This window comes from Phyllobates terribilis, unplaced genomic scaffold (assembly GCF_046119375.1).
Source record: "Phyllobates terribilis strain yellow unplaced genomic scaffold, ASM4611937v1 Scaffold_38__1_contigs__length_12584779, whole genome shotgun sequence".
NCBI classification, from domain to species: domain Eukaryota; kingdom Metazoa; phylum Chordata; class Amphibia; order Anura; family Dendrobatidae; genus Phyllobates; species Phyllobates terribilis.
This window is the reverse complement of record NW_027362798.1, coordinates 1,854,444-1,867,234: the sequence shown is the minus strand read 5'-3', so window position 1 is coordinate 1,867,234 and position 12,791 is coordinate 1,854,444. Positions and strand designations below refer to the sequence as shown.

The window sequence follows — 12,791 nt, the reverse complement described above, 5'->3', positions numbered from 1 at the left end:
GGCTGTCCAGCAGCAGACTGAAGGTGGCTGCTGCTGTGCACAGGTATATAAAGGCTCAGAGCCTATTATGACACGCGCAGCCAGCGTTCCATTGCCACATTCCATCTACTGCAGGCAGGATACCTGGCTGGCTGAATGTCGCTGAGAAGCTCACAGAGACCGCCATAAGCAACAGTTTAACAGAATGCCACAGACTAATCAACCAAACTTTTTGGGTTGGGTTCTCTTTTATAGTCTGCAGGCATTAAATGAAAGAAGTCAGTGTTCCAGCAGAAGGAGACAACGTTTCAGAAAAGGCATTGTAGCAAACCAAAAAAGAAATTTTAAGCGCAGCAGAGTAACCAGCGCACATACCTGTTAGCTCAGGTGAGTTTAAAAGGCTGCTGTTGATAACAAGGGCATTTGCTAAATAGATGGTGTGTGTGCAACAATATACTGAAAGGTCAATTATATTGTGCAGCTTATCTCACCACCTGTAGTTATTTAGGTGAAAGCTCCAAAATGCTTGCCTAATATGTCTGTTTATCCAAAAGGAAGTAAAAAGGGAGAGCTAGAAAGATAGCATTGCATCACATTACATGGCAATGCAATGCACAGTTGCTGAAGTTGAACCAAAATGAGCTTGTAATCTGGCTTCTGCAACTTTGAACATGAAAAATCCAATGAGGAGAAGAAAAGCAAAGCCAAAGAGTCCATCCCAAAATCCGACAAACAAGCAAAATGAACAAAAAACATTGAATTCAATTCTTTCTGATTTTAGAAACTGCATTAAAGAAGGGGTGCACCGGTCCTGGAGATACTGCAATACCAGGTCAATGCGTGGAGTGGACAGAGCAAGCTCTTTTTCCATCTCCCTGTTCTAAAAATCCATTTAATATATGGTCCCCAGATAGGGGACGTATCAGATATTAAACTGATAAGAACAGATTTTTTTTTTTTTTTTTTCCAAACACTCAGAAATTAAGTTTTATAATCTTAAATCATATATCACTAAACTCAAGATTTTAGTTCCATCATCGTGTTTAGATATTATATTTATATTTTTTCATTTTAATTAATATATATAAAGTTAAACATAACAATTCCTTTACAGTTTCAACAGTTTCCAAACAAATCACAACTGACATTACTTCACCCGGTTTCCCAAACTAAATATCCCCTTTTTCCCTTTTACTTTCCTCCCAACAAAACCCCTTAACTTCTTTTCTTCCTCCTCATGCTCTAACCGCATCTGTTCCCAATCATACTCTTCCTCATCATCTCTGAAAGTCACCACCTTCTCCAAAACTTTACCCTTTTCCTCTTTTACTTCTTTCTTTTCACCAGATACTTTCCTTGATCCACAATTTTCCTGTACCGTTACCTTTTTCTTCACCTTTAAACTTTCAACTTCTTTTCCCTGCTTATTCTCCTCTATAATTATCGCATCAACTTCCTTCTTCATTTTATCACCAATATCTTCCTTTTGTCCTCCAAAGTTCTTTTCAAAAGTTCCTTTGCTGCTTTCCATGTAACAATACCCAGAACTCCCGTTTACCATAATCCTCCCATTGTGCAAATTTTCTTCTCCTGTTGTCCACACCAAAAAACGTCTCTTTCCGTTCCAAATACCAACTTTGTTCCTGTATAATTTCTGAAACTTTACCATCTTACATTTAGATTCCAAAAAAACCATTATCTCCTCTATTTCCACAAACGGATTGTCCATGTAAATTATCACACTCTTCGGTTTCCCCATGAATGATGCACTTACTCCAATTTTCCCAGAATCCTCTTCACTCCAGCATTTGAAAAAATGAATGCACTTTTCCTCAGAAACTAGAGTCACATCACAAACTTTACCTTGCTTTATTTCTTGCATACAGTAGATATCCTTCTCCAAAACTTCATGTTTCCTCAAAATTTCCAGAATCCATTTTTCTTCGAAAAAAGTTTCTTCCGTCTCCCGTTTCACAAAAAAACGTAAGCATCTCTTCTTTTTCCAAAACTCCATCTCAACAATCCGTTTTCCTTCCGTTTTTCCTTTTAATCCTCCAAATGTTGCCACCACAGCTATGTGTGGCGACAGTTGCCCCCACAGCTATGTGTGGTGACAAGGTGATCGCCTCTCGTTGCCCAGGGACTAATCCGACTCCCTAATAGCAGCAGGGGGGTTTAGCTCCACCGATGAGTGTAGCGATCCCCCCAGGCCAAGGAGCCGGGTACCCCAAGCACCTCCCAGTCAAGACCAAGGCAGCAACCGCTAGATCACTGCACTTCATCTTAGCCAAAAGGCCGAGAAGCGATAACCAGAATTGGTTTCAAACTACGGAGCCACCCAAGGATCCTGAAAAGTCCATTTGTGGAGATGAGCTCCTGGACTCCCGTTAAGAAGACATGTTGTCAACCTCTAAATCCCTTACATGCCTGCACTTTTCGGCTTGCTGCTGCTGCAATCCACGCGTTTTAGATCTGCATAACTCCACCTCTTTAAACACAGCACCTTCACCCCCTGCTGTTCCCACCCGCCTCAACACCGTTGGAAGGGAGGAGAACCAATTAAGGCGGGGGGTGGGGTGGAACGAGCAGCTGTCTACCCTTAGCAGGAGGGCTCCTGATTACATACCTCTCCTGCTGCTGCTGCTGCTGGCTGTCCAGCAGCAGACTGAAGGTGGCTGCTGCTGTGCACAGGTATATAAAGGCTCAGAGCCTATTATGACACGCGCAGCCAGCGTTCCATTGCCACATTCCATCTACTGCAGGCAGGATACCTGGCTGGCTGAATGTCGCTGAGAAGCTCACAGAGACCGCCATAAGCAACAGTTTAACAGAATGCCACAGACTAATCAACCAAACTTTTTGGGTTGGGTTCTCTTTTATAGTCTGCAGGCATTAAATGAAAGAAGTCAGTGTTCCAGCAGAAGGAGACAACGTTTCAGAAAAGGCATTGTAGCAAACCAAAAAAGAAATTTTAAGCGCAGCAGAGTAACCAGCGCACATACCTGTTAGCTCAGGTGAGTTTAAAAGGCTGCTGTTGATAACAAGGGCATTTGCTAAATAGATGGTGTGTGTGCAACAATATACTGAAAGGTCAATTATATTGTGCAGCTTATCTCACCACCTGTAGTTATTTAGGTGAAAGCTCCAAAATGCTTGCCTAATATGTCTGTTTATCCAAAAGGAAGTAAAAAGGGAGAGCTAGAAAGATAGCATTGCATCACATTACATGGCAATGCAATGCACAGTTGCTGAAGTTGAACCAAAATGAGCTTGTAATCTGGCTTCTGCAACTTTGAACATGAAAAATCCAATGAGGAGAAGAAAAGCAAAGCCAAAGAGTCCATCCCAAAATCCGACAAACAAGCAAAATGAACAAAAAACATTGAATTCAATTCTTTCTGATTTTAGAAACTGCATTAAAGAAGGGGTGCACCGGTCCTGGAGATACTGCAATACCAGGTCAATGCGTGGAGTGGACAGAGCAAGCTCTTTTTCCATCTCCCTGTTCTAAAAATCCATTTAATATATGGTCCCCAGATAGGGGACGTATCAGATATTAAACTGATAAGAACAGATACTACACTTGATCTTAGCCAAAAGGCCGAGAAGCGATAACCAGAATTGGTTTCAAACTACGGAGCCACCCAAGGATCCTGAAAAGTCCATTTGTGGAGATGAGCTCCTGGACTCCCGTTAAGAAGACATGTTGTCAACCTCTAGATCCCTTACATGCCTGCACTTTTCGGCTTGCTGCTGCTGAAATCCACGCGTTTTAGATCTGCATAACTCCACCTCTTTAAACACAGCACCTTCACCCCCTGCTGTTCCCACCCGCCTCAACACCGTTGGAAGGGAGGAGAACCAATTAAGGCGGGGGGTGGGGTGGAACGAGCAGCTGTCTACCCTTAGCAGGAGGGCTCCTGATTACATACCTCTCCTGCTGCTGCTGCTGCTGGCTGTCCAGCAGCAGACTGAAGGTGGCTGCTGCTGTGCACAGGTATATAAAGGCTCAGAGCCTATTATGACACGCGCAGCCAGCGTTCCATTGCCACATTCCATCTACTGCAGGCAGGATACCTGGCTGGCTGAATGTCGCTGAGAAGCTCACAGAGACCGCCATAAGCAACAGTTTAACAGAATGCCACAGACTAATCAACCAAACTTTTTGGGTTGGGTTCTCTTTTATAGTCTGCAGGCATTAAATGAAAGAAGTCAGTGTTCCAGCAGAAGGAGACAACGTTTCAGAAAAGGCATTGTAGCAAACCAAAAAAGAAATTTTAAGCGCAGCAGAGTAACCAGCGCACATACCTGTTAGCTCAGGTGAGTTTAAAAGGCTGCTGTTGATAACAAGGGCATTTGCTAAATAGATGGTGTGTGTGCAACAATATACTGAAAGGTCAATTATATTGTGCAGCTTATCTCACCACCTGTAGTTATTTAGGTGAAAGCTCCAAAATGCTTGCCTAATATGTCTGTTTATCCAAAAGGAAGTAAAAAGGGAGAGCTAGAAAGATAGCATTGCATCACATTACATGGCAATGCAATGCACAGTTGCTGAAGTTGAACCAAAATGAGCTTGTAATCTGGCTTCTGCAACTTTGAACATGAAAAATCCAATGAGGAGAAGAAAAGCAAAGCCAAAGAGTCCATCCCAAAATCCGACAAACAAGCAAAATGAACAAAAAACATTGAATTCAATTCTTTCTGATTTTAGAAACTGCATTAAAGAAGGGGTGCACCGGTCCTGGAGATACTGCAATACCAGGTCAATGCGTGGAGTGGACAGAGCAAGCTCTTTTTCCATCTCCCTGTTCTAAAAATCCATTTAATATATGGTCCCCAGATAGGGGACGTATCAGATATTAAACTGATAAGAACAGATTTTTTTTCTTTTTTTTTTTCTTTTCTCCTCAGATTAAGACCCACATTAATTTATGCATCATAGCGCATATTCACATAACGGGTTCTCAAATCATCATTCGGAAAAACAAAAACAAAATCCAAAAAAACACAACCCTGCAATTAACTGTTACTTACTGTAAGAAGTCCAACGTGAAAAGTTCCAGAGTGCTTCTGCTGCTGTCTCACCATACTTCTTTTTGTCCAATAAATAGGCATAAAACAGTCTAGCAAGAAAGATCTTTCTGCATTCCATGGGGGAAAAAACAATCTTTTTAAAAATCACCAAATTCCGAACATCCCATAAAACCTCTTTATATATGACAAAAATAATCCAGCTTGCCCGCTTCCTTTGCGAGTGCTTAAAATCTTGACCTATTAAAATCCTTTCAAAATCGAAACAATGAAAACCAACTAAAGCAACAAACATACGTGACAACAAGGTAAAAACTTTTTTAGCAAAAAAACAGTCCCAAAAAATATGCTGTATTGTTTCCACCTTATTGCAACCTTCCCTAGGACATAGTTCTTGAACCTTTATCCCCCGGTCATTCAAAAAAGCCCTTGTTGGCAAGCATCCATGCAACGCCATCCAGGTTACATCCTTCTGTCTGTTGCTGATTCCACGCATGAAAAAAAGCTTCCACACCTGTCCAGACTGTGCATTATTACAAAACGGCACATCACATAACATCTCCTTCTTCTTAATACCTGAGACAATCAGTTTTTTGTCCGGTCTAACCATGGAGCTTATCCCATTTTGATCATAGAAGGACCTAAGCACCACATAAAAAAACGGTATCACAAACGAAACTGGTTTTCTTAAATCCTTCTCACACCAGCTCCATTTCTGGAATAGCCGTCCTGCTAAATATTTGCACATGTCCGCAGTCCTGTTATTGCACTGGGATAATTTATAAATGTTCAAAAAATAATGCATTCTTAAAAATAAATCAATGTTAGGAAAATCACAACCCCCATTTTCCACAGAACACATAACCATTCCTCTTCTTAGTTTCTCCATTTTGGATCCCCAAAAAAACACAAACAGTTTCCTTGTCACTCTCTTTGTCCAAAGCACAGCAGGTGGGAAAATCAAAGCAGTGTACAGCAGAAGCGGGAGAATCACAGACTTGATTACCAGCACTTTCCCTCTCAGCGACAGGTTCCTTAGTTTCCAAAAGTTCAACTTCTGATCCATTTTGTCTTCTAGAATTTTCAGGCTGCTTTTCCCTTTCAGTTCCTTCTCAAAGATGACACCAAGAACCTCAATTTCCTCCCTACTCTCCACTCCTGCCACGTTAACCTCAACCTGCCTCCCAAAGTTACAAAGCTGGCACTTCCCCCAATTCACCGCCATACCAGCCACACAACAAAAAATCCTGACGTGCAAATTCACTCTATTGAGATCCGCTTGTGAACCACAAGTAAAAACAATATCATCCATATAACTCAAAGACTTCACTGGACCCCCGGATCCCCCAGGAATAAAAACACCAGCCACACACTTATCAACTTGCACACTTTTTAAAAGGGCCTCCACCACACAGATAAAAAGAATTGGTGACAGGGGACAACCCTGCCTAACTCCCGATAAAATATTAAAACTGGAACTCACATGCCCATTAACTAAAATCTGGCTACTGACCCCACAATAAAAACTCTTAATGACCATCAATAATTTATCCGGAACACCAAGGTGACTTAAAGCAGAGAACAAAAATCTATGTGATATTTTATCAAAGGCTTTCTCCAGGTCCACCGACTGTAACAAAAGAGCATTCTTATTCAAATTAGCCTGATAAATTAAGTCTCTTAGAAGCAGCAAATTATCTGAAATTTTCCTACCAGGCACTGCACATGCCTGATACTCCCCCACCATATCACCTATCACATCTGCCAGTCTACCAGCCACAATTTTAGAAATAATTTTGTAATCACTGTTTAACAATGTTATGGGCCTCCAATTTTTAATATCCCTCATGTCCCCTTTCTTATGAATCAGCGTAACAATCCCCCTATGCATAGAAACCGATAAAATCCCATGAGTAAAACCATATTGCACCACCCGGGAAAACTCCACACCTATAATATCCCAAAATGCAACATAAAATTCAGCAGGAAGACCATCACAGCCTGGCGTCTTGCCTTTTGCCAAGCCATCCACTGCCCGTCTAATTTCATCTTTCCCAACCTCCTCACTTAAAAACCCAATTTTCTCCTCAGGAATATTATTAGTTAATACTTTGCAATAATCATTAATTTCCGCATCACTGGCTCTACTATCGTTAGAGAAGAGTGTTTCATAAAAGGAAAGAATACTGCCAATCATCTCATCCCCAGATACCTCCCCTGCAGGAGAAAAAACAGACTTAAAAACCCCTTTAGGTTTAAAACATTTTTTAAAAAAGTATCTCGAACATTGCTCATTTTCCTCCATGTGCTTTATTTTTGCCTTAAACATAATAGTCTTCCCTTTTTCAATAAGTATCTTCTTCAGTTCGTCCTTCAAATCTGCAATCTCTTTATCCACCTCCATCCCCGCTCTCTTAAACTTATGGAGTACTTCCAATTTTGAAATAACAGCAGCATCATGATCCCTTTTGGCTTTCGCTCTCCTAAAACACACCCCTTTAAAATAACATGCAAATTTCTCCTTAGCCCAGTCCCACCACTCTAGCAAATCTTTAAAAAGGTGCTGTTCAGACACACAAGACAAAAACACTTTATTAAAACCAACCTTAACACTCTCCTCTTCCAGCAGGCTTACGTTCAGCTTCCAGAGTCCCTTTCCAAAAGCCAGGGACTCAGCTATACACAGATCTACCACTATCATCTTGTGGTCAGAAAAAGTCGTCATCACGTGGTTGCACTTGGCCACCTTAATCCCTTCAGACATAAAAACATAGTCAATTCGGGAAACACTACGTCCACTATCTGATATGTATGTGAACTTATCACTTGGCCCAACCATCAGACCAGCATCCGTGTAGCGTAAATCCTGCACAATCTGATTTAAAATATTAGACGTAACATCAGTCCTACCTTCTGTAGAGCTCTTACGATCTTTTGCGGATCTGACACAATTAAAATCTCCAGCCACTATAGTGAAGTCTCTGCCTGGTAAAAACAACTTTAGAGACTCCAAAAACCCAACTCTTGCTTGTTTATCAGCAGGGGCATAAACATTAAAAACCCGTACCCGCTGACCTAAAAAATCCACTAATAAAAACAAACATCTCCCAGGTATGATTACTTTAAACTCTAAAACCTTTAGACTGGAATTACACAGTAAAATGCCCACCCCTTCATTCCTGTTTTCTGAGCATGGGGACCAAAAGGATTGCCCCTTATTCCACTCACTCTCATGCGGGGCAGATTTAAATACACATTCCTGCAGACAGACAATATCTGCATTCACACTCTCAATGTACTCCAGTATCCCTGCTCTCCTACAAGCAGAACCAATCCCTCGTACATTCAGAGAAGCAACACACAACGCCATCATAACAACAGGAAAAAATCTCCACCATACCCGATCCATCATGAACCAGGAGAAAACCCACTCCTGCCACCCACTTTTCTACGTATATCAGGCGACTCAGAACTCGAGTCCCTGTTAGAATAACCTGGTCTTAGGGAGACTGGATCTTCCTGCCCCCCAGACCAACACCCCTCCACCTTACTTCTTTTAATCACGGAGGCATAACTCTCCTCCTTGCCATCATCTTCCTCCTCATTTTCACTCCAATCACTGTTAACCCTATCACGCTGCTGAGGGGTTATAGTTCCATCCGAATCAGAATCCTCCTCCTCCAAAACCTCCATTTCCTCACCCCCATCTCTTCCCAAAACAGGATTCACTGACTCCGCCATATTAGACAAATCCATCCCATCACCCGGGCCATGCACATCAGCTACTTTGTTTATTACTTCCAGCCCCTCCCTCAAACCAACTTTCTTCTGGCTCCGCCCCTTTTCCTCCATCTTGGGCACCGCATGGTCTCTTCCCCTACCACCATCTTGTTTTTGGCTTTTCCCCTCTAAGTCTGAGCCTTCGTCCTCCTCCCCACTTTCCTGCCGAGTCTTCTTCTGCCTCTCTTCAGCGTCCACCTGTGACCTAGAAATCTGAGCCCACAATCTACATTTCCTTGCAAGGTGATCTGCATGTCCACACAAATCACACACCTTATTCATTGGGCAACCACTTGCAACATGCCCAGATTTCCCACAACCTCTACAAACATCACCTTGCACTGGACAATCTTTCTGAACATGTCCAAACTCATGACACTTCCTACAATATTCCATCTGTCCATTATAAAAACAAAATCCCCTTTCTCCTCCGATAGAAAATTGTGCAGGAATGCTCTTGGCACCCCCAATAGCTCTATCATCCGGTCTCAGTTTTACAACATATCTCCTCTTGCCATTTAGATAATTGTATTTGTTCTTCATTCTTCCCAAAAATTTAACCTCACTACAATACCGAGCTAAAAAATGGGAAACAGTCTCATCCGGAACTTTAGGGTTATACATGTGCACAACCACATACTTATATGTCTGCTGGAACAGAGGTTCCAGTGCAATAAACTCTAGGCATTTCAATTCCTTTTCTTCCTTCATTCGTACCAACTCCATGTAGACTCTCTGGCAAATACTCAAAGAAACAAAAGTGATATCATAAATTCCTTGTTTCTGAAAATCCTGCAGTGCCAATACATCCGTTACCTTCAAGCCATTAATGTTCTTCAAGACATCAACGCAAACTTGGTCCAAACCGATTTCTCCTTCATGACCTGCAGCCACCTTCAGACGGACCGAGTCCTCTAATCCACGTGTTTTCTCCACCATTTTTACAGCAGATAAACACAATCGCCGCTCAATCGCACACTAGGGCCCCACAAGGGGGAACCCCAGTCACAACTGCCCTCCAAACAACACCAGCAGCAGAAAACCACCACTGATCTTGCCAAAAGGCCGAGAAGCGATAAACAGAATTGGTTTCAAACTACGGAGCCACCCAAGGATCCTGAAAAGTCCATTTGTGGAGATGAGCTCCTGGACTCCCGTTAAGAAGACATGTTGTCAACCTCTAGATCCCTTACATGCCTGCACTTTTCGGCTTGCTGCTGCTGCAATCCACGCGTTTTAGATCTGCATAACTCCACCTCTTTAAACACAGCACCTTCACCCCCTGCTGTTCCCACCCGCCTCAACACCGTTGGAAGGGAGGAGAACCAATTAAGGCGGGGGGTGGGGTGGAACGAGCAGCTGTCTACCCTTAGCAGGAGGGCTCCTGATTACATACCTCTCCTGCTGCTGCTGCTGCTGGCTGTCCAGCAGCAGACTGATGGTGGCTGCTGCTGTGCACAGGTATATAAAGGCTCAGAGCCTATTATGACACGCGCAGCCAGCGTTCCATTGCCACATTCCATCTACTGCAGGCAGGATACCTGGCTGGCTGAATGTCGCTGAGAAGCTCACAGAGACCGCCATAAGCAACAGTTTAACAGAATGCCACAGACTAATCAACCAAACTTTTTGGGTTGGGTTCTCTTTTATAGTCTGCAGGCATTAAATGAAAGAAGTCAGTGTTCCAGCAGAAGGAGACAACGTTTCAGAAAAGGCATTGTAGCAAACCAAAAAAGAAATTTTAAGCGCAGCAGAGTAACCAGCGCACATACCTGTTAGCTCAGGTGAGTTTAAAAGGCTGCTGTTGATAACAAGGGCATTTGCTAAATAGATGGTGTGTGTGCAACAATATACTGAAAGGTCAATTATATTGTGCAGCTTATCTCACCACCTGTAGTTATTTAGGTGAAAGCTCCAAAATGCTTGCCTAATATGTCTGTTTATCCAAAAGGAAGTAAAAAGGGAGAGCTAGAAAGATAGCATTGCATCACATTACATGGCAATGCAATGCACAGTTGCTGAAGTTGAACCAAAATGAGCTTGTAATCTGGCTTCTGCAACTTTGAACATGAAAAATCCAATGAGGAGAAGAAAAGCAAAGCCAAAGAGTCCATCCCAAAATCCGACAAACAAGCAAAATGAACAAAAAACATTGAATTCAATTCTTTCTGATTTTAGAAACTGCATTAAAGAAGGGGTGCACCGGTCCTGGAGATACTGCAATACCAGGTCAATGCGTGGAGTGGACAGAGCAAGCTCTTTTTCCATCTCCCTGTTCTAAAAATCCATTTAATATATGGTCCCCAGATAGGGGACGTATCAGATATTAAACTGATAAGAACAGATACTACACTTGATCTTAGCCAAAAGGCCGAAAAGCGATAACCAGAATTGGTTTCAAACTACGGAGCCACCCAAGGATCCTGAAAAGTCCATTTGTGGAGATGAGCTCCTGGACTCCCGTTAAGAAGACATGTTGTCAACCTCTAGATCCCTTACATGCCTGCACTTTTCGGCTTGCTGCTGCTGCAATCCACGCGTTTTAGATCTGCATAACTCCACCTCTTTAAACACAGCACCTTCACCCCCTGCTGTTCCCACCCGCCTCAACACCGTTGGAAGGGAGGAGAACCAATTAAGGCGGGGGGTGGGGTGGAACGAGCAGCTGTCTACCCTTAGCAGGAGGGCTCCTGATTACATACCTCTCCTGCTGCTGCTGCTGCTGGCTGTCCAGCAGCAGACTGAAGGTGGCTGCTGCTGTGCACAGGTATATAAAGGCTCAGAGCCTATTATGACACGCGCAGCCAGCGTTCCATTGCCACATTCCATCTACTGCAGGCAGGATACCTGGCTGGCTGAATGTCGCTGAGAAGCTCACAGAGACCGCCATAAGCAACAGTTTAACAGAATGCCACAGACTAATCAACCAAACTTTTTGGGTTGGGTTCTCTTTTATAGTCTGCAGGCATTAAATGAAAGAAGTCAGTGTTCCAGCAGAAGGAGACAACGTTTCAGAAAAGGCATTGTAGCAAACCAAAAAAGAAATTTTAAGCGCAGCAGAGTAACCAGCGCACATACCTGTTAGCTCAGGTGAGTTTAAAAGGCTGCTGTTGATAACAAGGGCATTTGCTAAATAGATGGTGTGTGTGCAACAATATACTGAAAGGTCAATTATATTGTGCAGCTTATCTCACCACCTGTAGTTATTTAGGTGAAAGCTCCAAAATGCTTGCCTAATATGTCTGTTTATCCAAAAGGAAGTAAAAAGGGAGAGCTAGAAAGATAGCATTGCATCACATTACATGGCAATGCAATGCACAGTTGCTGAAGTTGAACCAAAATGAGCTTGTAATCTGGCTTCTGCAACTTTGAACATGAAAAATCCAATGAGGAGAAGAAAAGCAAAGCCAAAGAGTCCATCCCAAAATCCGACAAACAAGCAAAATGAACAAAAAACATTGAATTCAATTCTTTCTGATTTTAGAAACTGCATTAAAGAAGGGGTGCACCGGTCCTGGAGATACTGCAATACCAGGTCAATGCGTGGAGTGGACAGAGCAAGCTCTTTTTCCATCTCCCTGTTCTAAAAATCCATTTAATATATGGTCCCCAGATAGGGGACGTATCAGATATTAAACTGATAAGAACAGATTTTTTTTTTTTTTTTTCCAAACACTCAGAAATTAAGTTTTATAATCTTAAATCATATATCACTAAACTCAAGATTTTAGTTCCATCATCGTGTTTAGATATTATATTTATATTTTTTCATTTTAATTAATATATATAAAGTTAAACATAACAATTCCTTTACAGTTTCAACAGTTTCCAAACAAATCACAACTGACATTACTTCACCCGGTTTCCCAAACTAAATATCCCCTTTTTCCCTTTTACTTTCCTCCCAACAAAACCCCTTAACTTCTTTTCTTCCTCCTCATGCTCTAACCGCATCTGTTCCCAATCATACTCTTCCTCATCATCTCTGAAAGTCACCA

At 42.3% G+C, this 12,791-nt stretch overlaps 4 non-coding genes and 1 pseudogene across 4 annotated transcripts; all 5 read right to left on the bottom strand.

Moving 5' to 3' along the window:
* Positions 1-774: 774 nt before the first annotated feature.
* Positions 775-964, bottom strand: LOC141183386 (U2 spliceosomal RNA). The gene has a single exon (XR_012258355.1). It is a non-coding gene; the product is annotated as a U2 spliceosomal RNA (small nuclear RNA).
* Positions 965-3,401: 2,437 nt separating this feature from the next.
* LOC141183812 (U2 spliceosomal RNA) lies at positions 3,402-3,592 on the bottom strand. The gene has a single exon (XR_012258629.1). It is a non-coding gene; the product is annotated as a U2 spliceosomal RNA (small nuclear RNA).
* Positions 3,593-4,707: 1,115 nt separating this feature from the next.
* Positions 4,708-4,915, bottom strand: LOC141183463 (U2 spliceosomal RNA; annotated as a pseudogene).
* Positions 4,916-10,985: 6,070 nt separating this feature from the next.
* Positions 10,986-11,176, bottom strand: LOC141183221 (U2 spliceosomal RNA). The gene has a single exon (XR_012258219.1). It is a non-coding gene; the product is annotated as a U2 spliceosomal RNA (small nuclear RNA).
* Positions 11,177-12,291: 1,115 nt separating this feature from the next.
* LOC141183365 (U2 spliceosomal RNA) lies at positions 12,292-12,482 on the bottom strand. The gene has a single exon (XR_012258340.1). It is a non-coding gene; the product is annotated as a U2 spliceosomal RNA (small nuclear RNA).
* Positions 12,483-12,791: the final 309 nt, after the last annotated feature.